General features: G+C 44.9%; 1 pseudogene; it reads right to left on the bottom strand.

Annotated features, from left to right (window-relative positions):
• Window positions 1-11,700: 11,700 nt before the first annotated feature.
• The window catches only part of LOC116906128, a 33,131-nt pseudogene continuing 18,627 nt past the window's right edge, over window positions 11,701-26,204 (bottom strand).

Below are 26,204 nucleotides of genomic sequence, written 5' to 3'. Positions count from 1 at the left end.
CCTTCAACTGTTTGATTGTGTTTTCCTGGAATTCTTTCAGGGATTTTTGTGATTCCTCTCTGTAGGCTTCTACTTGTTCAGTCAGTGCTTTTAACCACTGAGCCATCTCTCCAGTGAGTTTGATGTTTTCTTAGTTCTTAGTTGCTTAGAAATTGTCTGTTGGATGTGTTTATCCTTCTCTATGGTCTGAAGACTTTTTTCCAATGTTCTCTGTAGAGGAGACTTAGCGACCATCTACTGCTTTGAGCCTGGCAGGGCTTTCATACTTTTCCAGTTGTGATAGTTTTTCTAGGTATTATAGTCTGAGCCAGCAGTTGTGGTCTCTTAGAGCTTGAAGTCCACTGTTCTGTTCTCTTCTGGCTTTGAGAGTTCCCATTAAAAAGGCTGCTGTTACGGTGAGGGTCTGCCTGTATATATGACTCTGTTCTTCTTTTTGTTACTGACATTTCCCTTTTTATTTAGTTATTACTGGTACTTCGTGTATATGTATATGCATATCTAAATATGTATTTATTGTCAATGGTTCGTACGTGGTGAATTTGCATAAGTGTGCGGGTGTGTGGGTGAATGTGTTTGAGCATATGAGCATGTATATATGTAAGCCAGAGGTGGATGTCCTGTCTCAGTCTCTGTCATTTTCCTTTCACTCCCTTCAGAGAGGAACTCACACTGATTTGGAAGCTGGGTCACCAACTAGTAAACCTCATCTATGCTCCTGCCTCCACTCCATCTACCATAGTGTTGGAGTTACAGGTACATGTGGCCATACCTAGCAAGTGCTGGGGATTTCAATTCAGGGCTTTATTCTTGTACATCTCTATAGTTCAGTTGTGGGATACTTGTTGGTGGTTTATAGGTAGGGTGACTGAGGTCTGTTCTGTGTGTCTAAAGGTGGGATGGAAGAGTGATCTCATATCCTCTGATCCCACAATCCATTGTGCTTGGTATGGATAAGTGTGTTCTGAAGGCCAGGGGAAAACGCCATTTCCTCTAACACCACGAGTCAGAGTGGGCTCTCTGTGGCAGGGCTGTGGGCTGCAGGCTACGTGTAGTGACTTCACTAACTAGGTGCTCAAGCTGCTGTGCTATTATGGGTTCAGAGACAGATGGTTACAAGGCCTCTGACCTCAGGAATCAGAGTGTGAACAATGATAGGGGGGAATAGGGAGGACTCATGGGTGTGAGAGGTGGCTGAAGTGTACACTAGGGACTCAGTAGAGTGTTTCAGGCATGCCACAAATGAGTACTAACAGGGAGGAGTGCATGCTGGTTGATGTTACCTACCAGTTAATGTGGTGTAATCGGAGTGTGTGCTGGGGAGGGGCATGGGAAATTGAAGGAGTGTTTCATATTCTCTGTTTGCACAGCCAGTGTGTATGCAGTGTGGCAATGGGAAGTAGACCTTGTGACTGGGTCAGACAGGGTATGTGTGGCACAGTAGAAGTGTATAGGGAGTAAGAGTATTTAGATGAGTTATAGGTGATCTAGTTTAACCAGCGGGGGTGTTTCTAGTGTGGCAGAAGTGTGCCTGGGTCTGAGATTGAGTTTGTTGTTGTCATGGCTTCCACTATTGATATGCTTTCCTGTGGGGGTCCTTGCAAGCTCTACGGCTGGCAGCAGAATGATCTGAGGAAAAGGATGAGGGAGATTCAGATCAGTAAGCATTTAGTTAGATGTCACTGGTTCAAACTTCTGGAATCCGTCATTGGGTGGTTTATTTTAGCCATCCTTAAACACAGCATAATTTTGGAAAAAAGTTTCCTGATTATAAATAACTCAGTCCCGACTAAACAGCAAAGTTTAAGATGTGTTTACATTGAAATCCTTACAGAGTACATGTATGGCGTCTTCCTTAAAGATGGGTTCTGTTGACTTAGAAGCAATGCTTAAGATAAGGGAGAATAACTGAGGTAAACCAATGCCTGTGGGAGTCAGGATTGGCCTGGCCCTAAGATACTTCAGAGGCCACTTAGGTTGTTGTAAAGAACAAGTGACCTCTCTCATAAGTTTTAGTAACTGAGAAGTAATGCTCACGACTTAAGGGGGTAAAAAAATCTGGGATAAACAAACATAATAACCCAGGGAATTCATGCGAATCATGGACTACAGATAGAAAAAAAATAACCAAGTTGTACATTACACCTTTTCTTTGAAGACACAAGTCTGTATGTCTAACTTGCCTGGCTTCTTCAGTGTTTGTTTCTCTGTGTACACAAGGCCCTCTGACCCTCTGCATTTCCCCTCAGAGAAGAGCATTTTAAAAGGGAAAGTCATACCTGACAAGTGTTCCCATGATGAGGTTAACAAAGTCATTTTTCAGGAGTTTGGTAGAGTTCGTAACATTTTATATTAATAGACCATTGGATTGCTTCGTCTGTATGAACTAACCCAGACAGTCTCATCTGTCCTGTCTCACTCAAAAGAATTTAGCAATTCATGCAGTAAGGTCAGCTCTATGATTTGAGTCTTTGCCATGAAGTAATTAGTATTTTTCATACCATTATAAATACCTAATTCTTCGATGTGAAGAAAAAACCCTTAAATTTTATTGCTACTTTGACATTTGTACTTCTCAAAAAAAAAGTTACTAAAGATATGACTTTCATAGATAAAATCAGACAAATTCTGATTTTCTGTCTCTCTGTCTCTGTCTGCCTTTTTTTTCCTCCCTGGGAGTAAGAGTAAAGGTCAGAGGAAAATGTCTACTGCCTTCCTCTATTGCTCTCTATTATTTGGGGCAGGGTCTCTCATTGACCCTGGAGCTTGGTTTTGTCCTGAACCATCTAGACAGGAAGATCCTGGAATTTTTCCTATTTACTACTCCATCCAATTCTGGGGTTACAAACATATCTGGTTGCTCCCATCTTTTAATTGGGTGTTGGACATCTGAACTTAGGTCTTCCTACTTGTACATTAACTGTTTTACCCACTGAACCATCTCCCCAACTCCATATAGAATTTTATTATTGACTTGTATAATTTAATATTAGTCTCTGAAGGTAACAACATGGTTAGCTTTCACTAGGAATTCTATTGATCATTTCACAGAACATCTCCACAGGGTCCCTTTCTGATTTTATTTAACTGAATTCGTGTGCTGGTCAGGAATGTTGAAGGATTCCTGTTTTCCTTTCCTTTAGGTAACAACCTGGATGTTTTTAAGGATCTGATAGAGCTATACTACTCAGAGGCAGTGTCTGTGACCAACAGTCTTCTATATCAAATAATGGAGAAGAAACAATGGAAGCTTGTTAGTGTGTTACTGTGTCACTTATCCATGGATACTGTGTCAGGAAACATGCTCTTCGGGGAAGACAGCCCAAACTCAACTTTGATGGAACCAAGTTGAGAGCATACAGGGCAGTCCACCATGAATGGGAGAGGTTTCCTGTTTTGGTTTTGTCTTGTCCATGTATTGTAATGCTAAGTGTGGGCCCCTAAGACCTGGAATCTGCAGGCCAACAGATCCTGCCTCCAAGTTATCTTTGATTGTAAAAAATATGCCAACAACCAATAGCTGAACAGAATAGACTTAGGTGAGGTTTAGGTTTTCCTCACTTAGTGTTGGAGGAGAACCACAAGGATAAGTCCCCATGGGTTAACTGAGTCATTAAAAAAAAAAATGTGGCACCAAGGGCTGGCCAATTGGAGTTGAGGCCAGCCCAGATGAATCATGGTAAGAGTAAGAATCTGGTGTTATTGATAGGAAAGTATACACTGATATCGTAGGGGGTGTTTAGTCAGCTTTTTTGAAGCTTACTGTAAACATAATTGTAAAGGCTAATTGTAAACATAAAGTTTGTATGTCTTTTATCCGGGAACTTAAATGCTTAAAGGCAGGGTAGTAATTCTGGTTAGGGATTAATAATTTTTATAGCTGTATTCTTGCCATGCCTTCATAGAGAATCAATGGCCTATCTGTAATGTCTTCTACATAAACCTCAGGGTGAAAATTTTGCCTCATTTCTATGATTTATTTTCCCTGATCATAAACTGGTATTTCTTACCTGATGTTTTGTCCTATATGATATTTAGTAACTGCTGTCATTTTACTGGGAAATTGTGACTCTATTTGTTCTTGATTCATAGGATGAAGAAAATCTGGTGAGGCGATGTACCAGGTCAGGCTTGATGATGCTTCCAAGGATCCAGATGTAGGGGAACATGGTCAGCATGGTCTGTAATTAAGCATTGTTAAACTTTTCCTCAGGGTTGTCCCTGGGTGGGCTAAAGGTCTTAACAAGGTGCTCGGGTAGCCAACGGGCATCCCCAGTCTTTGAATCATAAATGCAGGCTGATCCACCTCCCCAAATGAGGACCAGATCAGGGCCATACCATTGGGATGTTAACAGGTCCTTCCATAGGACTCGTGCATAATCATAAGAAGTATGGGGGTGCCACAGGTGGTCTGCTGCAGTTTTTCCATCCTTGTCCATGATAAGGTAGTTAAGGACAAAAAGTGCATGATTTATTAAATTATTGTGATTACCGGGGAGGGGGAAAATATTCCCCCATTTGACTGTAATTTGTGGATCATACTTTTAAGGGTTTGATGAGCTCTGTCAACTATACCCTGTCCCTGAGGATTATAAGGAATGCCCGTGATATGTTTAATGCCAAATTGGGAGCAAAAGTTTTTAAAACTAGAGCTAATATATCCTGGTCCATTATCTGTTTTAATAATTTTAGGTTGTGGGAACACCACCAAGCAGTCCAGAACATGGCTGTTAACGTGCTTGGTGGCCTCTCCTGCCTGAAGGGATGCAAATAGAAAACCACTAAAGGTATCTCTAGTAACATGAAGATATTTTAACTTTCCAAAGGAGGAGATATGAGTAACATCCATCTGCCAAAGCTCTCTGGGGAACAATCCACGGGGGTTGACCCCCAGATGAGGGTCAGGTAGCAAGTTTACACAGCCTTTGAGATTACGAACTATCTGGTTGGCCTGTTCGTGGGTGATCTTAAACTTAAGCCTAAGGGTGTGTGCATTAAGATGGTGTAGATCATGTGCCTGTTGGGCCAGGGTCAAAGGGGTTATAGAAGCCTCCTGGGGCAAGGCTACAAGTCGGGAGATGTGATCTATGGCATTGTTGCCTTCAGCCAGGGGGCCCGGCAGGCCTGAATGTGCTTGGACATGTCCCACATAAAACGGGTGAGAGAGTTTATGAATAAGCTCTTGTAGAGTGACAAACAAAGGAGCGGCATTGGTGGTGGGAATATAAGGTACCGTCTCCAGCAACAGAATGGAAAAGGCAAGATAAGAGCTATCTGTGTACAAGTTAAAGGGTGATCTGGGTAGGGTCTCAAATACTGCAAGGACAGCTCGGAGCTCTACCAACTGTGCGGAGTCCGAGGGAGTGGATATTTGATGTACCTTGCCATTAATGGAAAAGGCAGCCTGGCCATTAGAGGAACCGTAGGTAAAAACAAGATGGACCCTGGGCAGGGGGCGAGTGCAAGTAACCTTTGTGAAAAAAACAGGAACAGAAAGCTTACCAAAAAACTGAATTAATCTATCTGGAGGATAATGATTATCTATCTTACCCTGAAAGGCAACACAGCTGATTGCCTATTCTTCCATGTGTTGACCAAGCCAGGAGGACTGAGATGGGCTATAGGGAAGAATCATGACATCTGGATCTTTACCAAACAATTACGTTCTCTTCCAAGACGTATAATCTGTGCCACCAATAAGGGGTAGGTCGGCAGGACCTTGTTATGAGAGGCAGGCAAATGTACACAATAGAGGGAACATCCTTGCCAGAGAACTGCAGCAGGGGCAAGGGGTGTGGAGAGGACTATAAAAAGTAATGGATGATGTGTGTGGGGGAATAAGTGATTTTTTGGTTAGCAATAGCCTCCTAGACCAAGGAGAGGGCCTCAGAGGCCTCAGACGTAAGGCAACGAGGTGAGGTAGGATCAGAGTTGCCTCAGAGGATATCAAAAAGGGGCTTAAGCTGTCCGGTGGTGAGCTTTAAGTAAGGGCAAAGCCAATTAATATCGCCCTAGAGTCGTTGGAAGTCATTAAGTGTAAGGAGGGAAGTCCTCTTAAGCTGTACCTTTTGGGAACTAATCTTATGTGGAAAGAGCTCAAAGCCCAAGAACAACTGAGGTGGATGTATTTGTACCTTATCAGGAGCAACCTGAAGGCCTCATTGCTGGAAGGCCTCTATGAGCTATTGGGAGACTAAATGGACCATCTCAGGGTCCTTTCCTGACACAAGAATATCATCCATGTAATGAGTAATGTAAAGAGAGGGAAATTGGAGATGAAAGGGGTCAACAATTGAGCAATATATCTCTGACAGAGGGTAGGACTGTTAGCCATGCCTTGGGGTAGAACTAGCCATTGGAAACGTGGCATAGGGCCCACAAAGTTGACAATGGGCACGCTAAAAGCAAAATGTTTGCAGTCCTCAGGGTGTAATGGAATGGAAAAGAAACAGTCTTTTATATCAATAATTTTAAAATAACCTTTGGGGATAGCCACAGGGGAAGGAAGGCCAGGTTGTAATGCCCCCATGGGAACCATGGTCTTATTTATTTCTCTGAGATCTTGTAATAACCACCATTTTCCTGTTTTCTTTCTTATAACAAAAATAGGCGTGTTCCAAGGAGATGTGGAGGGCTCAATGTGTCCTGCAGTCAATTGCTCCTGCACAAGCTCAAGAGCAGCAGTCACTTTGATACTAGAAAGGGGCCACTGATCAACCCAGACAGCTTTGTCATCTTTCCAAGTAATTTTGTCTGCTTGTAGTGCAGGTGGTGAGGTGGCCCTTAGGAAAAATTTTGATAGCCTAATCCTGTGTGATCTTTTTTTGGGAGAAGGTATTATGGGTGCTCTTATTCCTTGTTCCTTTTGCCCAGGCCTTTTCCAGGATGGAATCCCTGTTGAAGCATTTGTCGAGTAACAATCTCATTCAGGCTGCACATAACCAAACCCAGTTGAGTTAATAAATCACGGCCCCAAAGGTTTACCGGGAGGGCTTCGATGGCAAAAGGCAGGATCAAGCCTGAGTGCCCCTCAGAATCCTCCCATTTTAGGTACTTAGAACTTTGGAGAGTATTTTTAGATTGGCCGATCCCTTGCAGATGCATGAGTGACGGCTGAAGAGGCCAAGATGAGGGCCAGTGATCTTTAGATATGACAGTAGCATCAGCCCCAGTATCAACAATGCCCAGAAACCATTGGTTGTCTAGCTTAAGAGAAGGCCTTTCATTGGTAATTGTCTGGTCCCAAAAAGCATCCGAAGAGCCAGGTTGGGTAGCACCACAGTGGTCCTGGAGAGACGGGTAGCGCCGGTCTAATGGCAGGGGGAAAGCCTGGGCAATCCTTTGTCCCTCCTTTAAGGTCATAGGGCCAGAGGTGGCGGTAGCCAGTACCTGCATTTCTCTGGTGTAGTCGTTATCGACCACCGTGGGGTATATGATGACCCCCTGCAGGGCAGACGAGGCTCGTCCCATGATCAGGAAAAAGGTATCAGGAGGCGGGGGAGGGGGCAAACATTCCAGAAGGAACAATTTGTGTGCCATCTTCAGGCCTCAATACTGTATTGGCGGCGGCACACAATTCCACTCCTGTGCTTCCTGAGGTAGCTCTGAGGAAGGGAGGGGAGTGTTTGGCCCTGGGGCAGGTATCTGAGATGCCACAGAGGTGGGCTGGAAGTGAATGGTTTTCGGGGCCCCCCAAGGAGGGCCCCTCCACCCGTTTCCCTGAGGGGGCGGGAGGGGATTACCAGAAATGTCCATTTTGGAGTGACATAGATTAGCCCAGTGTTTTCCTCTCTTACAGCGAGGGCATGGTGTGGCTGGAAGGGGACCAGGGAGATGGAGAGCCAGTATCTTATCCAAAGAGTCTCTCATTCTCTGGTCCGTCCTCTGAATCAATCGGTATTGTCTAGCAAAATGTCCTGGTTGACCACATTTAGAACAATTTTTATTGGAGGTTGGGCCTTTAGCTACTTGGAGAGCCGCTCCGATAGCCAAATTGATGCTCTGGGTGACCTTATGAGAAAACATATCAACATCGGCGCAGAGCCTGACCAAATCTTGAAGCATTTTATTTTTTGTTTGTCCCTTAAGGACGGACTTGCAAGCCGAATTAGCATTTTCATAAGCAATTTGTTTAAGGAGACTATTGTCCTCTTCTCCGGAACCCAAAACCCTTTCTGCAACCTCCTGCAATCTAGCAACAAATTCACTAAACGGTTCTTGAGGGCCCTGGATGACTTTAGTGAGGGGTGTTGTAAGGGTCCTTTTGTAGGGGACAGCCTTCCAGGCCCCCAGGACGGCCTCTTTAACTTGAGCCAAGAGTCTTATAGGTAACCTGAGCTGATGGCCCTCTGACACGTATTTTCCTTCTCCAGTAAGTTTGTCAAAGGTCCAAGCTGCCTCCGGGGCCTGGGGATCTTTCTGATTCCTTCCCATCGCGTCTGGCAGCAGTCGAAAAAGTCAGCTTTCCATGACAAAACTGTCCTCAAGAGAGAACTGCCTGAGTTACTCTGAACCATTCTCCTGGGGTGAGGTATCCGCCTCCTGAGAGGGCTTCAAGCATGGATTGTGTAAAAGGGGCATTAGGGCCATAGGTCCTAACAGCATTATTAAGTTCCTTAAGGGGCTTAAATTTGAGTCTTTTAAATTCTACCGTTTCCTGTGACAAATCTCGTTGTTCCTCACTATCCTTTTCTACTTCTTCTTCTCCCTCACCCCCGGTTTTTTCTCCCTCCTCTCTATCACTTCTTGATTCTTCATCAGATGACTGGGTTTCTCTGGCCCGTTGTCTAGTAATGACGGGGAAGGCCAGTACCTTGGAGGTCCTTGAATTGTGTCTGGCCCATTGACCAGAAGTCTTAATAGGCCGGGGTGGGGGATAGGAAAAGACAGTATCGCCAATGGTTTTCTGTAGGGAGGAGAGCTCTGAGTTGAGTTTAGCAAACTCCTTCTGTAGTGATAGAACGTCTCTCAGAGCGACAACCTGTTTAGTCAAATCATCTTTGGTTTTTAGCAAAAGGTCAATGGGGACGGAAGGGACAGGGAGAACTGGGGCATAAAAGGTTAGGGAGTAAGGGGGTGGTGCTGTGACTGAGACTAGAGGAGGCCAGTCAGGGTTGCAATAGCGAGCGGCCTCTTCTTCAAGATCGCTTTCCTCAGAGGGTGTCAATTTATTGGGAGGAAAGGAAGGCTTTTGTAACACTGGGAAGGCAAGTCCCGGGGTGTCTTCTCTTTCCGTTGGCAGCGGCAGGGGTGGGTAAGGGCCATTGATGCCCCGGGAGGACCCGAAGTTGGAATATCTGTGGTGACCGAGGGGCAAGGGGAGCCTTCTCTATTCTTTGTCTCTGTCTCTTCTCGGGGATTAACGGAGGAACGGGAACCCTGTTGTGAAAGGGGTTTGATAAAGTCCTTTGCTAAAGAGATAATCTTTCCCTTCTCTCCCGAGGACTTAAGTATGTCTCTAATGAGTGTCCAATAACTAAGGGTCTGGAAAGGAATTGCCTCAGATCCTTTTTCTTTTAACAAATCATTTAAACATCTACCAACCTTTTCCCTCCTATACGGGCTAATATCTGGTCCCTCAATAATGAACCAAGGACAAACCAGATATAAAGATAAAAAATTTAACAAGATCCTTTTTCTTAACTCTAACTCCCCTTTCCCTGAGGGAAGCCTTCAAGTCTTGAACAAAGACCGCTTCCTTAGAGAGATTTTGGCCCATTCCCAATGAGACAGAAGTCCTTCTTACCTGTTCTCGACTTTCTCTGGTGAGTGGCAAGAGCGTGTGATCTACGACACGGTGCATTCACTTTCGATTGAGTCAGTCCACGGTGTCCGTCTGCTTAGTTCCCTGCCAAGTGGGGGTCACAAAATTGCCTTCTGTCTGGAGAGGATCCCTGCCTTGGGTCCCTGTTCGGGCGCCACTTGCCCCTGCCTGCAGGGGCTTCGTAATTTACAGAAACCGAGGGGGATCCAAAACTGAGGAGGAATGGGTGAGAAAGAGGAGCGAGACCAAGCAGTGTCCTTGTCAAGGTCCGTTTATTGAGAGGAGTGTACAGCATTTAAAGCCCTGAAGCAGGAACTGAAGCAGGAACTAAAGCTTAGGGCAGGGGTGGGGGGGGAGAACTGGGAAGTGCCCAAGGACGTAAGGTGAATCTCTAAACCGCAATATATTCTTCTTAGACAGTGAGGCAACAGTCTTCCGGGAACCTGTTCTTTCTTTGAAAAGATCAAGCCCTTCTCAGGAATCTGCTCAGGGCAGGGCACTAGCTTTGCCTAGTCCCGCAGTCCGGTCCCCGACATGAGCCTTTGCAAGGAAAACTGTTAAGGTAAAAGGGTGTACTGCATAACGCACTGCAGCTTCCACAGCAAGATGCTCTTTATTTTTTAATTATTATTTTTTTCTTTAAGGGGAGGCTGCAAGAGCAGAGGGTGAGTATGGAGGGATGGGGAGAGGAATAGGTCTGGGTTGCATTATGTGAAATTCACAAAGAATCAATAAAAAGTAAAAAAAAAAAATATTCAAATCACTAAAACAAACAATTGAAAAAAAGACAAACCAGAACCTGAAACCAAAAAACCAAAAAAAAAAAAACCCAAAAAAACAAGAATAAAAAAAAAAACCACAAAACAACAAAAACAAACAAACAAACAAAAACAACAAACCCAAACCGAGCTGGGTAAATATGTAAATATGTGATCCTTTTAGAATAATGCAAAGCAAGGGAGGCGAGGCCAAGGGAGTTGAAGCTTGGCTTGGCATTCCATGTTACCCATGAAAACCTTCAAACAATTTAAAATTGCTGTCATTTGGGGGGCAATCCCAGTAATCCCCCTAAACATGATCATTATAAAGAGTGTTTAACCTCACACGGACAGATTTCTGCACGAGAACAGTTATATTGTTGCCCATCTAATAAATCCAATCAGATAAACCACAGCCAGATCATTAAACTAGTGTAAGATGAACTGGTCCGGTAACTGTGTTAATTACAACTATAACCAGCACATGTTAATAATCTCAGTCATTTCTAAAGATAATGCATTATTGTCTTGAGATTCTGGGAGTTCCTGTGGGTTTAGTTAGAAATCAGGTAAGGACTAAAGCAGGTTCCCATCTGCCGAGTCTCACACCCATCGTCTTTCTTCCCTCTAGGTAACTAATTCATTTCTAGGCAGCGAGAGGATAATGATGGCATTCTGATCACTTTATGGAAGTTTCCCTTCGTTCCAAAGTTTTAGCTCGTATACTTACAGCACTGGTGGCCCACTGGGTAAGTCAGTTGTCAGTATTGTGTATGGAGTCAGAACTATGGGATGTCTTCAGCTTGGGAGACACATGGTGAATGAGGGTCCTGTTTCATTTACATTTGATAGAAATATGTGGAAAGATGGATAGTACTTTGTTGGAGAGAGGCTGGCACGGTCTCTCAGTTGGTGAACTGACTGCCCTCTAGGTATGGAGACCTGAAGTTGTTCTCCAGACTCATGGACAAAGCCATGCATGGAGGCATGTACTTCCAATCCCACTGCTGGGGAGGTGGACACAGGATGGGCCTCACTGGCTGGCCAGCCTAGCCAACTCAGCAAGCCCCACATCCCTGAGAGAGATGCTGCCTGAGGTTGACCTCGGGCCTCCACAAGCATGGGTAGGCCCCTATTCACACAGGTATTCATCACCCAACACAAAGAACAAAAGTTAGCTGGTGAGATTTTATTTCAAGTGCTTACGGTTTCCAAACAAAGTATATGAAAAATGAATACACTGAATGCAACAGTTCACACCATGTTAAATGCTAAAACAGTATATTTGAAAATACCAAACATTAATTACATTTCAAATAAATATATGTACATGCTATGTTAACCATTAAAAGGACCCATTAATATTTAAAAACACTGATATGAATGTCCTTTAACTATGTAATTACATACCTGTTGACTTTTTAAAAGACACATCACCATTTAGACATTTGACAAAGCAGTAAAAAACCATCTAATCTTGTACAAATTTCTCTAGGTACCAAAACCAATCAGAATTCATACAGCACAAATATTGGCCAACGACTTTACCCATGTGAGACACAGAGGAGCTGTTGTTTGAGTCATTCAAATGGCTGAGAAGTAGCTCCACAGACCTTAGGTTTCCTCTCGGGCATTCTTGGGGCAATGAGAGTCTCGGGAAATTACAACACTTACACTCCTACTTTTCAGTTAGAGCCTCCTCTGATGTGCTTGCATTTGGATGATGAAATGAACTAATACAAATGTATATGGAGAGGTTTGGAAGAGAAGATTGGATATCCTAAGGGAGGGTCAGCGGCCTGCACAGTGAGGTTCCTCAGCAGGAGTGGGTGAGCTTGGTGTAGCGCTCCTCATCATTGTTGGTGGCATAAAGCAGTTCCCATGAGAGGTTGGCCCACTGACCTCGAACAGCCTCAGCGTTCAGCTTCCCGATGTGCACTGAGAACTCCTGAAGCATCAGGACCCTCGAGGTGTAGACGCCCTGGGAGTGTTAAAGGAGACGGGACTGATCACTACAAAATAAAGCAAAAGTGTCCACCAAGCAATGGAGATTGGTGTTTTAAAATGTATGAGTTGCTTAGCTTTAGAATGGAGAATTGCCCTTTAAATAAATATGAGAAGAAAAATTTCACTTAATTATGAAAAATTTCAATGAGTTTTCTCTGACTCCAACCCACCACTTCAGTTGACCTGGCAATGCACAGCGGAAAATGCTAGTTACTGGACAGATCTGGTAGTGTCTCGTTGGTGACGACATAGCAAACAACTTAATAAAGGAAGGTCTGCCCCATTCCTGTGAGGAACATCTTGGCAGCAGGAACATGAGGCAGCTGAGCATATGGAGTTCACAGCCAAGGAGCAGAGAGAGGAGAGCTGTTCAGCACCCCTTCTTCCTTTCCAGGAGTCTGGGATCCAGGCCCAGGAGACAGTGATCCTCCCCACAAGGTTAGGACTTCCCACCTGGATCCAATCTAAAATTTTCTTACAGATGCGCCCAGATTGTTTTCGTGATGATTCTAAATCCTTTCCAGCTGACAGACAAGATTAATCACCATGGTGAATAATAGATTGCCTAGGCTCTTTTTCAGAAAGGTTTTTTTAAAAGATGTATTTATTTATTTTATGTATATGTGTACATTGTAGCTGTCTTCAGACACACCAGAAGAGGGCATCTGATTCCATCACAGATGGTTGTGAGCCACCATGTGGTTGCTGGGAATTGAACTGAAGACCTCTGCAAGAGCAGTCAGTGGTCTTAACCTCTGAGCCACCTCTCCAGCCGTTTCAGAAAGTTTTAATGAGATGTGGTTCAGTTTCTGCACACTTTGCTCATTTCTTTCTTTTTCTTTTTTTATTATTATTAACTTGAGTATTTCTTGTATACATTTCGAGTGTTATTCCCTTTCCCGGTTTCCGGGCAAACATCCCCCTCACCCCTCCCCTTCCTTATGGGTGTTCCCCTCCCACCCCTCCCCGATTGCCGCCCTCCCCCAACAGTCTAGTTCACTGGGGTTCAGTCTTAGCAGGACCCAGGGCTTCCCCCTTCCCTGGTGCCCTTAATTGGGTATTCCTTGCTACCTATGGGGTCGGAGTGCAGGGTCAGTCCCTTGATAGTCCTTTGGTAGTGGCTTAGTCCCTGGGAGCCCTGGGTGCTTTGCCTTGTTGTTCATATGGGGTCCTGAGCCCCCTTCAGCCTTTTCAGTCCTTTTCCTGATTCCTTCCACCGGGGTCCCATTCTCAGTTCAGTGGTTTGCTGCTGGCATTCGCCTATGTATTTGCTGTATTCTGGCTGTGTCTCTCAGGAGAGATCTACATCCGGCTCCTGTCGGTCTGAACTTCTTTGCTTCATCCATCTTGTCTAATTGGGTGGCTCTATATGTATGGGCCACATGTGGGGCAGGCTCTGAATGGGTGTTCCTTCAGTCTCTGTTTTAATCTTTGCCTCTCTCTTCCCTGCAAAGGGTATTCTTGTTCCCCTTTTAAAGAAGGAGTGAAGCCTTCACATTTTGATCATCCGTCTTGAGTTTCATTTGTTCTAGGCAACTAGGGTAATTCAAGCATTTGGGCTAATAGCCACTTATCAGTGAGTGCATACCATGTATGTCTTTCTGTGATTGGGTTAGCTCACTCAGGATAATATTTTCCAGTTCCAACCATTTGCCTACAAATTTCATAAAGTCATTGTTTTTTTTTGTTTTTGCTTTTGTTTTTGTTTTTGTTTTTGTTTTTGTTTTCTATCAACCTCAGTATTTCCTATATACATTTCAAGTGTTATTCCCTTTCCCGGTCTCCAGGCAAACATCCCCCTCCCCCCTCTCCTTCTTCATGGGTATTCCCTCCCCATCCTCCCCCATTTGCTGCCCTCCCCCAACAGTCTAGTTCACTGGGGGTTCAGTCTTAGCAGGACCCAGGGCTTCCCCCTTCCACTGGTGCTCTTACTAGGATATTCATTGCTACCTATGAGGTCAGAGTCCAGGGTCAGTCCATGTATAGTCTTTAGGTAGTGGCTTAGTCCCTGGAAGCTTTGGTTGTTGGCATTGTTGTATGTGAGGAGCTGTCTGAGGAGCTGTCCTCACAGATGTGAGGAGCTGTCCGAGGAGCTGTCCTTACATACTCCATTACAAGATGGCACCAGCATCTGGCAGAACGCACCTAGTATAAAGGGCAATACGCAGACGCCTGGTAACTTCCCTACTTGAAGGGACACGTACGTTATGGTACGTAATCTGGCATAATTGGCAGCGACCAGTCAGAGAGTGACACGCCCTAGGCGAGGATAGTTTTCTATATAAGGGACGGTTATTCCTCACTAAAGGCGTCTCCGCATTGTAAGCTTATGCTCTCCCTCTCAAGACGCAGTAAAGCTTTTTTCTGTAGAAGGATCCTGTGTGTGCGTCGTTCCTGCTGGTAGACGTGAAAGGGACATCTGGTGCCAAAACCGGGGGGAAAGACCTCGCCATCGTCAGCACCTTCGGAGATCCCTTGGCGACAAGGAGGATTCAGAACTACAGGTAGATACGTTCGAGAGGCAGCCCTCTCTTGGACTTTGGTCTGGGATTGTCACCGCCTTGGGAAGGATTTGTTGAGGCTATAGTATTTGTCCTGGGAGCCACCCTACTCTTTATGTTCTGTTTTTACCGTTTTCGCTGTTAAAAGGACGATCACAGCAGCTGAAGGCGCGTCTCAGTCTCTTGTATATAAGTGAGCTTCGCGCAGCTCCCTTTTACCTTCGATTTTGACTGTTGAGGAGCAAGGACGCGATAAGGCCGACGAGATAAGCGGCAACCGTCGGGAGGCGCGTGTAAGACTCCCCATACATAAGAGAGCAGCGTGTCTGTCTCTACCCTTTCACCTCATGCCTTGTCAGACGGACGAGATAAGTCCCGGCGTTCCTGGCCCATCATGGGATCCTCACAGTCTGTGGTCACAGCCTTGGAAACAGTGTTAAAGCAGAGGGACATCAAAATTGGAGGAGGAACACTTAAAAACTTTGTGAAGGAGGTGGAGAGGGTGGCGCCTTGGTTTGCCTGTTCAGGCTCGTTTACGATTGCCTCATGGAACAAACTTGGAAAAGACCTTGACAGAAAATTGGCGGAAGAGGATCTGCGCCTAGGGACCAAAGCTATATGGAAGCTGGTTAAGAATTGTTTAAAGGATGAAACATGTAAGGCAGCAGTAATAGAAGGACAGGCCACTCTCGAGGTAGTCCGAGAAAGTCTGTCAGAAACCGAACGTAGTGAGAGGTTGGGCGCGCGCAAGAAAAAAGACGTCCTAAGAAAGAAAAAGTGCCCTCCCGGTAAGTCCGCAGACAAAGGAGCGTTGAAATTTTCAGATTCCAGCACTTCCTCCTCTACACATAAACCAGGAGGGGGAGCCAGCCTATACCCTGTGAAAGAGCTAGAAGCGCTGAACCTCGACAGTTCTGAAAGCTCTGAAAATAAAACCTTAGACTCAGAGGAGGAGGCTGAGCTAGATGAGGAGGAAAGATATTACCCCGATGAATGTAGGGGAAGTAATAGAAGCCTTCTAGCACGGCCGCCACCAACGGCGCCCCCTCCATATGAGACACGCTCACACGCCTTCTCACTAGTCCCCGAGAAGGTGAGAAGAAAGCTGAGTATGACATTTCCTATCTTTGAGACTCCGGAGGGAGGACGGGTCCATGCCCCTGTTGAATATAATCAGATTAAGGAATTAGCGGAATCAGTTAGAAAGTATGGAGTCACGGCCAACTTTACTCTAACACAACTCGACAGGTTGGCCATGACAGCATTGACACCAGCTGATTGGCAGATGATTGCTAAGGCAGCCCTTGCCAGCATGGGCCAATACATGGAATGGAAAGCGCTCTGGTATGAGGCAGCCCAAACACAGGCCAGAGCGAATGCTACGGCCTTAATACCTGAGCAACAAGAATGGACTTTCGAACTCTTAACAGGACAGGGCCGCTTTGCAGCTGATCAGTCTGCTTACCACTGGGGCACCTATGCTCAGGTCTCCAGCACGGCTATTAGAGCCTGGAAGGCACTGTCCAGGAGAGGAGGGATTGATAATCAACTTACAAAAATCGTTCAGGGACCCCAGGAAAATTTCTCAGATTTTGTAGCTAGAATGACAGAGGCTGCAGGACTAATCTTTGGCATCCTGAACAAGCAGCACCACTAATAGAACAGCTCGTTTTTGAGCAAGCCACCCAGGAGTGCCGAATAGCCATAGCCCCCCGAAGAAATAAAGGGCTACAGGATTGGCTTAGAGTTTGCAGGGAACTTGGAGGGCCCCTAACTAACTCAGGCCTGGCGGCTGCCATTCTCCAGTTCCAGCGACGCCCCGTTAAAGGGACGGATAAAAGATCATGCTTTCAATGTGGGAAAACAGGCCATCTAAAAAGAGACTGCAGGATGACAAAAAGAGACAGGGTTCTGTAACCCTCTGTGTCCGATGTGGCAAGGCTACCATAGGGCTGACCAGTGCCGATCAGTGAGAGACATTAAAGGCAAACTACTCCCTCCTTTGGAGACTCGACCTAATGAGATGTCAAAAAGCGGGCAGGGCCCCCGGTCCCAGGGCCCTCAAAGATATGGGAACCGCTTTCACAGGGCCACGACCCCAGCAGAGGAGGTCCCCCAAGAGCCGACACAAAATTGGACCTGCGTGCCGCCTCAGACTTCTTTCTAATGCCCCAGATGGGCATTCAGCCAATTCCTGCTCAGACTGTGGGGCCTCTACCCCCGGGAACCATAGGCCTTGTCCTTGGGAGAGGATCTCTCGCCCTACAAGGACTGATAGTCCATCCAGGCCTTGTTGAAGCTCAGCGCTCTCTTGATATTCAGATTCTTTGTTCAAGTCCCGATGGGGTTTTTTCCATAAGTAAAGGAGATAGAATAGCACAGTTATTACTCCTTCCGTGCTCCCAGGCCACGATACAGGATACCAAGGGACCCATGGCATACTTGGTGGTTCACCTTAACAACCGCCCAAAATTGAGCTTAGAAATTAATGGAAAGAAATTCGAAGGCATACTGGATACTGGGGCTGATAAAAGTATAATTTCCTCAAAATGGTGGCCTCAATCATGGCCTACCACAAAATCTTCTCACTCACTACAAGGATTAGGCTACCAGTCATGCCCTATGATCAGCTCTGCCACTCTAACTTGGACAACTGCCGATGGCCGACAGGGACAATTTATTCCTTATGTACTTCCCCTGCCTGTTAATCTTTGGGGGAGGGATGTTATGCAGACCATGGGACTGACCTTATCTAATGAATACCCCCCACAAGTGGCCCACATGATATCAAGGATGGGCTATAAGGAAGGGAAAGGCCTAGGGCGATTAGAACAGGGTTGTCTCACGCCCATTGAACCGATCGCCAACCCCCATAAACAAGGCCTGGGTTTTTCCTAGGCGCCATTGGGGCAGCACGACCCATACCATGGAGGACGGAGGACACGGTGTGGGTTCCCCAATGGCCATTAACCTCTGAGAAATTACAGGCAGCTACAGGACTGGTGGATGAACAATTAAGATTGGGACATTTGGAGCCCTCCACCTCTCCTTGGAACACCCCAATTTTTGTAATAAGAAAAAATCAGGAAAATGGCGACTACTCCATGACTTGAGGACCATTAACGATCAGATGGAATCCCTTGACCCATTCATGGGGCCTTCCTATACTCTCGGCCCTACAAAAAAGATTGGAATTTGGTAATAATAGATATCAAGGATTGTTTTTCTCTATTCTGCTTTTACCCCCAGATAGGCCCAGGTTTGCTTTTTTACTGTCCCATCAATTAATCATACTGAACCTGATAAAAGATACCAGTGGAAGGTCCTACCTCAGGGCATGGCCAACAGCCCTATGATGTGTCAGTTATATGTTCAGGAAGCCCTCAAACCAGTCAGGGAGACCTATCCAAATTTACTGTTAATCCATTACATGGATGATATATTGATGTGTCATAAAGACTTAGAATTACTCAAACAAGCCTATTCCTTATTACAAAAAACCCTTAAACAATGGGACTTACATATTGCTACAGAAAAGGTCCAAATTGCTGACACAGGTCATTTTCTAGGATCCATTATTTTCCCTGACAAGATTATACCCCAGAAACTGGAAATCCATAGAGACCACCTCCATACTCTTAATGACTTTCAGAAGCTCTTGGGAGATATCAACTGGTTGAGACCATTTTTGAAAATCCCTTCCGCGGAATTAAAACCTTTGTTCGAAATATTGGAAGGGGACGGCCACATCACCTCCCTTTGTGTGCTAACTCCCGCTGCAACCAAGGCCTTACTAAAAGTAGAAGATGCCATAAAACAGGCCCAATTGCAATGCATTGATTGGTCTCTACCTTTTTCACTCTGTGTACTAGATACCAAGGATTTACCACTGCAGTTTTTTATGGCAACAAGATCCACTGTTATGGATCCATCCACATGCTTCCCCTGTGAAGATTATTGATTGGTATCCAGCTGCAGTAGCACATCTGGCTATTAAGGGCCTAAAAGCTGCCATCTGTCATTTTGGGACTCCACCCCAATCCTTGATTATCCCATATACACCCTACCAGGTCCAAACTCTAGCCGCTACCTCTGATGATTGGGCAGTGCTGCTCACATCCTTTACAGGGAAGATAGATAATCATTATCCTAAACACCCCCTATTGTGTTTTGCAAAATCACAACCTATTGTTTTCCCTCGCGTCACATCCCACAGACCATTAAAGGAGGGGATAACGGTGTATACGGATGGGTCAAAAACAGGGGTGGGAGCATATGTGGTAAACTCCCAAGTATTCTCACGACAATATTTTGAAACCTCACCCCAAGTGGTAGAATGCCTAGTGGTCATGGAGGTCATTGAAAAATTCCAGGTTCCTCTAAATATTGTTTCAGATTCCTCCTATGTGGTTAATGCTGTTAGTATTCTTGAAACCACCGGTATAATTAAAACCACTAGTAAGGTGGCAGATATTTTCCGAAAAATCCAAATTATCCTATTAAATAGAAGATTCCCTGTATACATTACTCATATACGGGCCCATTCTGGACTCCCTGGCCCAATGAGTTCAGAGAATGATTTGGCTGACAAAGCCACAAAAATGATAGCTGTGGCCCTGGCCTCTCCTTTAGAGGCCGCTAAAGCCTTTCATGGCAATTTCCATGTCACCTCAGAAACTTTACGCCGCCGCTTCTCTATAACTAGAAAAGAGGCACGTGATATAGTCACCCAATGCCAACAGTGCTGCCAGTTCCTCCCAGTTCCTCACATCGGGGTCAACCTGAGAGGAATACAGCCATTGCAAATCTGGCAAAATGGATGTGACTCATAATTCTACTTTTGGAAAATTACAGTATGTGCATGTATCTATAGACACATGTTCTGGCATTCTACATGCCACCCCACTTACAGGAGAAAAAAAACACATGTCATTCAGCACTGCCTTGAAGCATGGAGTGCTTGGGGAAAGCCAAAATGTGTAAAACTGACAATGGCCCCCTACACATCTCAAAAATTCCGTCAGTTTTGTGCTCAGATGCAGGTTACCCACCTGACGGGCCTGCCCTACAACCTCAAGGACAGGGGAATCATAGAGCGTGCTCATCGGACGCTCAAATCATATTTAATAAAACAAAGAAGGGAATTATGATAGAACTCCCCCAACACTCCCTGAGTGGCCACTGCTCTGGCCCTTTTTACCTTAAATTTTTTAAATCTTGATGAAGCTGGACAAACAGCGGCTGAGTGACATTGCTCAGAGCCCAAGAGGACAAAAGAATTAGTAAAATGGAAGGATGTATTAACAAATGAATGGAAAGGCCCGGATCCTGTTTTAATAAGATCCAGGGGAGCTGTCTGTGTTTTTCCACAGGACAATGAAAAATCCCATATGGATCCCAGGACGATTTACTCGGAGCATCACAGCAAGTGATCAAGAAGGACTGGGACCCCTGCACCTCCCTCACTCTTCTTCCATGGATGCCAGCAACGGTGCAGGGCTAGCCACGATGGGGAATAATGTCAACCTTTCCACCCGATGCCGGTGATGTACCACTAACAGGGATTTAGGGTTGGCCTATTTACCTAAGGATCCACAGGTTGAACGACTAAAAGAAAATAGGACTATTCCCTTAAGGGCAGCCTTTGTTTTGGCATATTCAACAAAACATCTTTTGATCTCCCTTGCATTATGTTATATAATCAATCTTCTGCTTGGTTAAGGGAGGCCACATGGGGAACTGGTGAGGAGGACATTGTGGCTAATGCCACAGTTCTCTATGGTGGTGGCCTTACATTGCGTTAGTGGTAGCTGCACTTACGCCCATGGTGATGCTACTTGGAGGAAAGGGCGAAAAGGGACGGTTGTCATTTTCCTGGATGGGGAACATCAAACCTGCTGCCTCTGTCTGGACAGCTACTCATATAAAATATCGCAGTAGTTACCCGCATGGCTCACTTTAGCCCGATCCCTGTTGATGCCCCGGGACCATGACCTTATTTAGAGGAAAAGAGATTTGGTACTTCTGCAATTATTGCTGGCATTATTGCTATACGACGGCAGTCGCTGCCTCGGTTACTGCCTCGGCATTGGTCTTGTCAAATTCAGTACAGACAACCCAAACTATCAATGATTTATCGCCACCGCCTCTGTGGTTTCGGGACAGACAGGCCTCAGCCAATACTCAGATATAGGGAGGCCTTATGCTTGTCAACCAACGTATAGATGGCAATTAGACATTCTATGGCAACTGGCCCAGCTTGGCTATGAGCAAAACTCCCAGGCCTTTTGTGTCACCTCCATATATATGACAAATTTACCCGAGCTGCTAATCTGTCTAAGAGTCTTTCACAGCATCTGTTACAGAATTGGACCTCGGAGTTTGAACAGACACTTCGGGAGCTGAGAGTGACCATCATTCAAGTAAATTCTACCTGACTGGACCTGTCTTTGACAGAGGGATTGTCGTCCTGGATCACCTCAGCAGTCTCTTATTTCAAGGAATGGGTGGAGGGACTTTTGGAGTGATCCTCTGCTGTGGATTAGTGTTACTCCTCTGTTTGCTTTGCAAATTGAGATCCCAAACAAGAAAGGACAAAGTAGTGATTGCCCAGGCGCTTGTAGCCCTTGAACAAGGAGCGTCAGCTGATATCTGGTTGACTATGCTCAAGCAACAGGTCGCCGGGCTGGACAGCTCTTGCACTCCTAGAACCTCGGGTTCATTGCACAGGATTAGAGTGTCCGGCTTGAGCAGCCCATGAGGGGTGATGAGCTTAGCATCGCACAGGGAAGTTCTACCAAACACGCTCCCTGGAAGGCATGTCATATTACATGAGGGTTTCTGCCCCAGTTTTCCCTCCCCTAAAAAATGGCAGGGACGGGTCGGGGAGTGCCCTGGGTCCCAACAACAGCCTAAGGGTATCTCTCTTGTACAGGTTCGCCAACTTTGTAACGAGGATATGACCTCTGTCTTCGCCCTCCTATATCTGGGTGTCCTGTTTGCTTAAAAAACAGAAAAGGGGGGAGATGTGAGGAGCTGTCCAGGAGCTGTCCTTACATACTCCATTACAAGATGGCACCAGCATCTGGCAGAACGCACCTAGTAAAAAAAGGGCAATATGCAGGCGCCTGGTAACTTCCCTATCGAAGGGACACGACGTTATGGTACGCCATCTGGCATAATTGGCAGCGACCAGTCAGAGAGAGTGACACGCCCTAGGCGAGGATAGTTTCCTATATAAGGGACGGTTATTCCTCACTCGGCGTCTCCGCATTGTAAGCTTATGCTCTCCCTCTCAAGACGCAGTAAAGCTTTTTCTGTAGAAGGATCCTGTGTGTGCCGCGTCGTTCCTGCTGGCGAGACGTAGCGCGGGACAGTTGTACATATGGGGTCTCGAGCCCCTTCAAGCTCTTCCAGTTCTTTCTCTGATTCCTTCAACGGGGGTCCTATTCTCAAATCAGTGGTTTGCTGCTGGCATTCGCCTCTGTATTTGCTGTATTCTGGCTGTGTCTCTCGGGAGAGATCTACATCCGGCTCCTATCGGCCTGCACTTCTTTGCTTCATCCATCTTGTCTAATTGGATGACTGTATATGCATGGGCCACATGTGGGGCAGGCTCTGAATGGGTGTTCCTTCAGTCTCTGTTTTAATCTTTGCCTCTATTCCCTGCCAAGGGTATTCTTTGTTCCCTTTAAAGAAGGAGTGAAGCATTCACATTTTGATCATCCGTCTTGAGTTTCATTTGTTCTAGGCATCTAGGGTAATTCAAGCATTTGGGCTAATAGCCATTTATCAATGAGTGCATACCATGTGTGTTTTTCTGTGATTGGGTTACCTCACTCAGGATGATATTTTCCAGTTCCGACCATTTGCCTATGAATTTCATAAAGTCATTGTTTTTGATAGCTGAATAATACTCCATTGTGTAGATGTACCACATTTTCTGTATCCATTCCTCTGTTGAAGGGTATCTGGGTTCTTTCCAGCTTCTGGCTATTATAAATAAGGCTCACTTTGCTCATTTCAATTGTCAATTTATCACACAATGGCTCTTGGGCATTCCCAGAATATGCAGTAACTACCACAGTACATGTTGGACCAGTCCTCATGGCTTCACGAAGAAACACTGCACTCTCAGCTGTCACTTTGCTAGCTCCTCAATCTGTTCCACCATGGCTCTCTACCTGTACAGAGTTACCATTCAAAGTTCACCACCCTTGTACTTGAACCATCATCCTTCATTCCTTTCTGTGGCCACAGGTATACTATAAAATATCCCATATACTATATACCTTACTCCATATCCGCCATCTGCTGATGCACAGCTGGGCTGCTCCTGCCTTTCAGCCACGATAAATACCACACTGTGAACATCAGTGTGCAAGTTTTTGTGTCAGCCAAACTCTTTTGCTCTTTTCCGGTACAAGGGAAGATTTATGTCATGGTTCTATGACCAACTCCTCGAGAAATTACTAGAGTATTTTGCCAGCATTAGCCTACAAGGGTTCTAATCCCCTCACCCCCTTGTCAAGACTTACTGACTTTTTATTCTAGCTATTATAATGCAGTAAAATGTTGCAGCTTTTGTTTTTCTCTTAGGTAGTGCTGGAGATCAAGGTCAGAGCCTGAACATGCTAGGCAAGCAATTTTACCAGTGGGCTACATGCCTCAGCCCTAATTTTATTATGGTCATTAATGATGCAGAGCATTTTGTGCATGTGTGTGTGTGTGTGTGTGTGCATTCGCACTCTTTTTAGTTACATGGTATCTGTGGAGAAGTGTGTACATAGCTTTTGTCCACTTTCAATTGGAGCCTCTGTTTTTATTAGATCTATATTATTTACATACATAGTAACAAATCTTTTATGAGATGTGCAGTTTTTTTTCCCATTCGGGGTTGTTTCCACTATTTGACAGTGTGCTTTAATATACAAAGGTTATTTTTTCAATACTGTTTTATGCTGAGGCAGGACTGTATATAGCCCAGATAGAGTTAAATACTGTATTCTGTGTAGTAGAGGATGACGGTGAAGTCTTGATCCTCTTGGGGAATAGAATGTATCCCGGGCCAACCTGGGGTCTTCTATGCATTAGACAAACACTGCCAATGGGCAACATCTCCGTCTTGGTCAGCCTACTTAGTTACTTTCTTCATTTTTGACACAGGGCACATGAAGTCAGGATATATGAGAATTTGTTATAGTATGAATAACCCTAAACTGTTTATCCTGCTTCCTATACCTCTTGGGTGCAGAATTAACAGTCGTATGTCACCTTGCCTTGCAAGTGGGGAAGCAGTAACTGAACCCAGGGCTTCAAGCATCCTACACAAGCACACTAGCAACTGAGCTGTATCCTAGCGTCAAGGTTTCCCTTAAAATGCTCCTTTTCATTTTTATATGTATGGATGTTTTACTTGCACGCATGTCTGTATACAGTGTTTGAGAGGGCCAGAAGAGGGTATGTACATGAGTACACTGTCACTGTCTTCAGACACACAAGAGGGCATGAGATCTCATTACAGATGGTTTTGAGCCACCATGTGGTAACTGGGAATTGGATGCCCTCTTCTGGTGTATCTGAAGAAAGCTACAGTGTACTCATATAAATAAAATAAATAAATCTTAAAAAAAAAGACTTTTCTGGCTCTTCTGGGTTCTTTGACATATCATGAGGTAGAAAACCACTCTGCCTATTTTCACAGCAGGCCGATGGGCCCTGACTGGAACAGTGTTTGGTCTGTGGACTAGTTGGAGGAGCATCACCATTTAAACCTACATGTGTTATGTGTGTGGGTCTTGGTCTGCATGTGGGTCTATGTACCATGTGCATGACTAGTGCCCAGGGAGGTCAGAAGAGGCCCCAGATCCCTAGGAGCTGGAACTGCTGGTGATTGTGTGCCATGCAGGTGGTGGTGAAAAATGAATTTATGTCCTCTAGAAGGACAGCCTGTGCTCCTAACTGCTGGGCCATCTTTCTAGTCCTAAGTAGTAGCATTTTAATAATATAGATTTATTCACAACCACGGGTTGTGATGGTTTGCATATTCTTGGCCCAGGGAGTGGCACTGTTAGAAGGAGTGGCCTTGTTGGAGGAAGTGTGTCACTGTGGGGGTGGGCTTGGTTGGAGACCCTCGTCCTAACTGCTTGAGGATGCTCAGTCTGTTCCTGGCTTCCTGTGGGTGAAGATGTAGAACTCAGCTCCTCCTGCACCATGCCTGCCTGGATGCTGCCATGCTCCCACCTTGATAATGGACTGAACCTCTGGACCTGTAAGCCAGCCCCACTTAAATGTCCTTTATAAAACTTACATTGGACAGTGACAATTGGAAAGGAACGGAATTGTATGATGTTTTTATTATACTTTATTAAATATGCTATAAAAAAAAAAAAACTTACATTGGTCATAGTGTCTGTTCACAGCAATAAGACCCTAACCTAAGACATGGGTATTTTATAAATATGAGTAGTTTTATTTTATTGATATTGATTTAGATTTTGATTCCTTCTTTCAAGAATGTTTTACAGTTTTCAGAGTACATATTTCATACTTATTACATTTCTGCCTAAGTATTTTATGTATGTATGTATGTATGTATGTATGTATGTATGTATGTATGTAAGTATGTATTTACTTATTTTTGATACAAGGTCTTGTTATACTGTCTAGGTATCCTGGAATTCACAATCCTCCTGTCTCAGTCTTCTGCATATAGGGATGAAAGGCACAAGATATTTCCGGCTTATATTTTACTTTTTTTTAATTAAAAATTTTTTTATTATGTGTGTGTACACAGACACACGTCACAGTGTACTTACGGATGTCAGAGGACAACTTTTAGAATTTGATTTTCTTTGACTATGTGGGTCCCGGCAACCCGGGATGTAACCTGGGTCATCAGATAAAGCAGAGGAAGTGCCTTTATCTGCTGAGCCATTTCAGCGGCCCTTCATTCTTTCGGTAAGTGGTGTCTCCTTATTCTACTTTGGTTTTGGTCATTTCTGGTATGTAAAAATATAAAATATTTTATGTTGATCAACTTTTTATATCATATAATTAAACAGTTTTAAAAATGAATCCTTATATTCTAAAGGTAAGATTCTGCTCCCTGTGAATAGTGCTCCTTCTTCAGTTCTGAACCGTAGGACAGCAGTTTCCTTTCTCCTCACGACTCTGCTG

The sequence above is a fragment of the Rattus rattus genome, chromosome 7 (assembly GCF_011064425.1).
Source record: "Rattus rattus isolate New Zealand chromosome 7, Rrattus_CSIRO_v1, whole genome shotgun sequence".
Lineage (NCBI taxonomy): Eukaryota > Metazoa > Chordata > Mammalia > Rodentia > Muridae > Rattus > Rattus rattus.
Note: the sequence above shows the minus strand (reverse complement) of the source record. Positions and strands in the feature narration are given on the sequence as shown.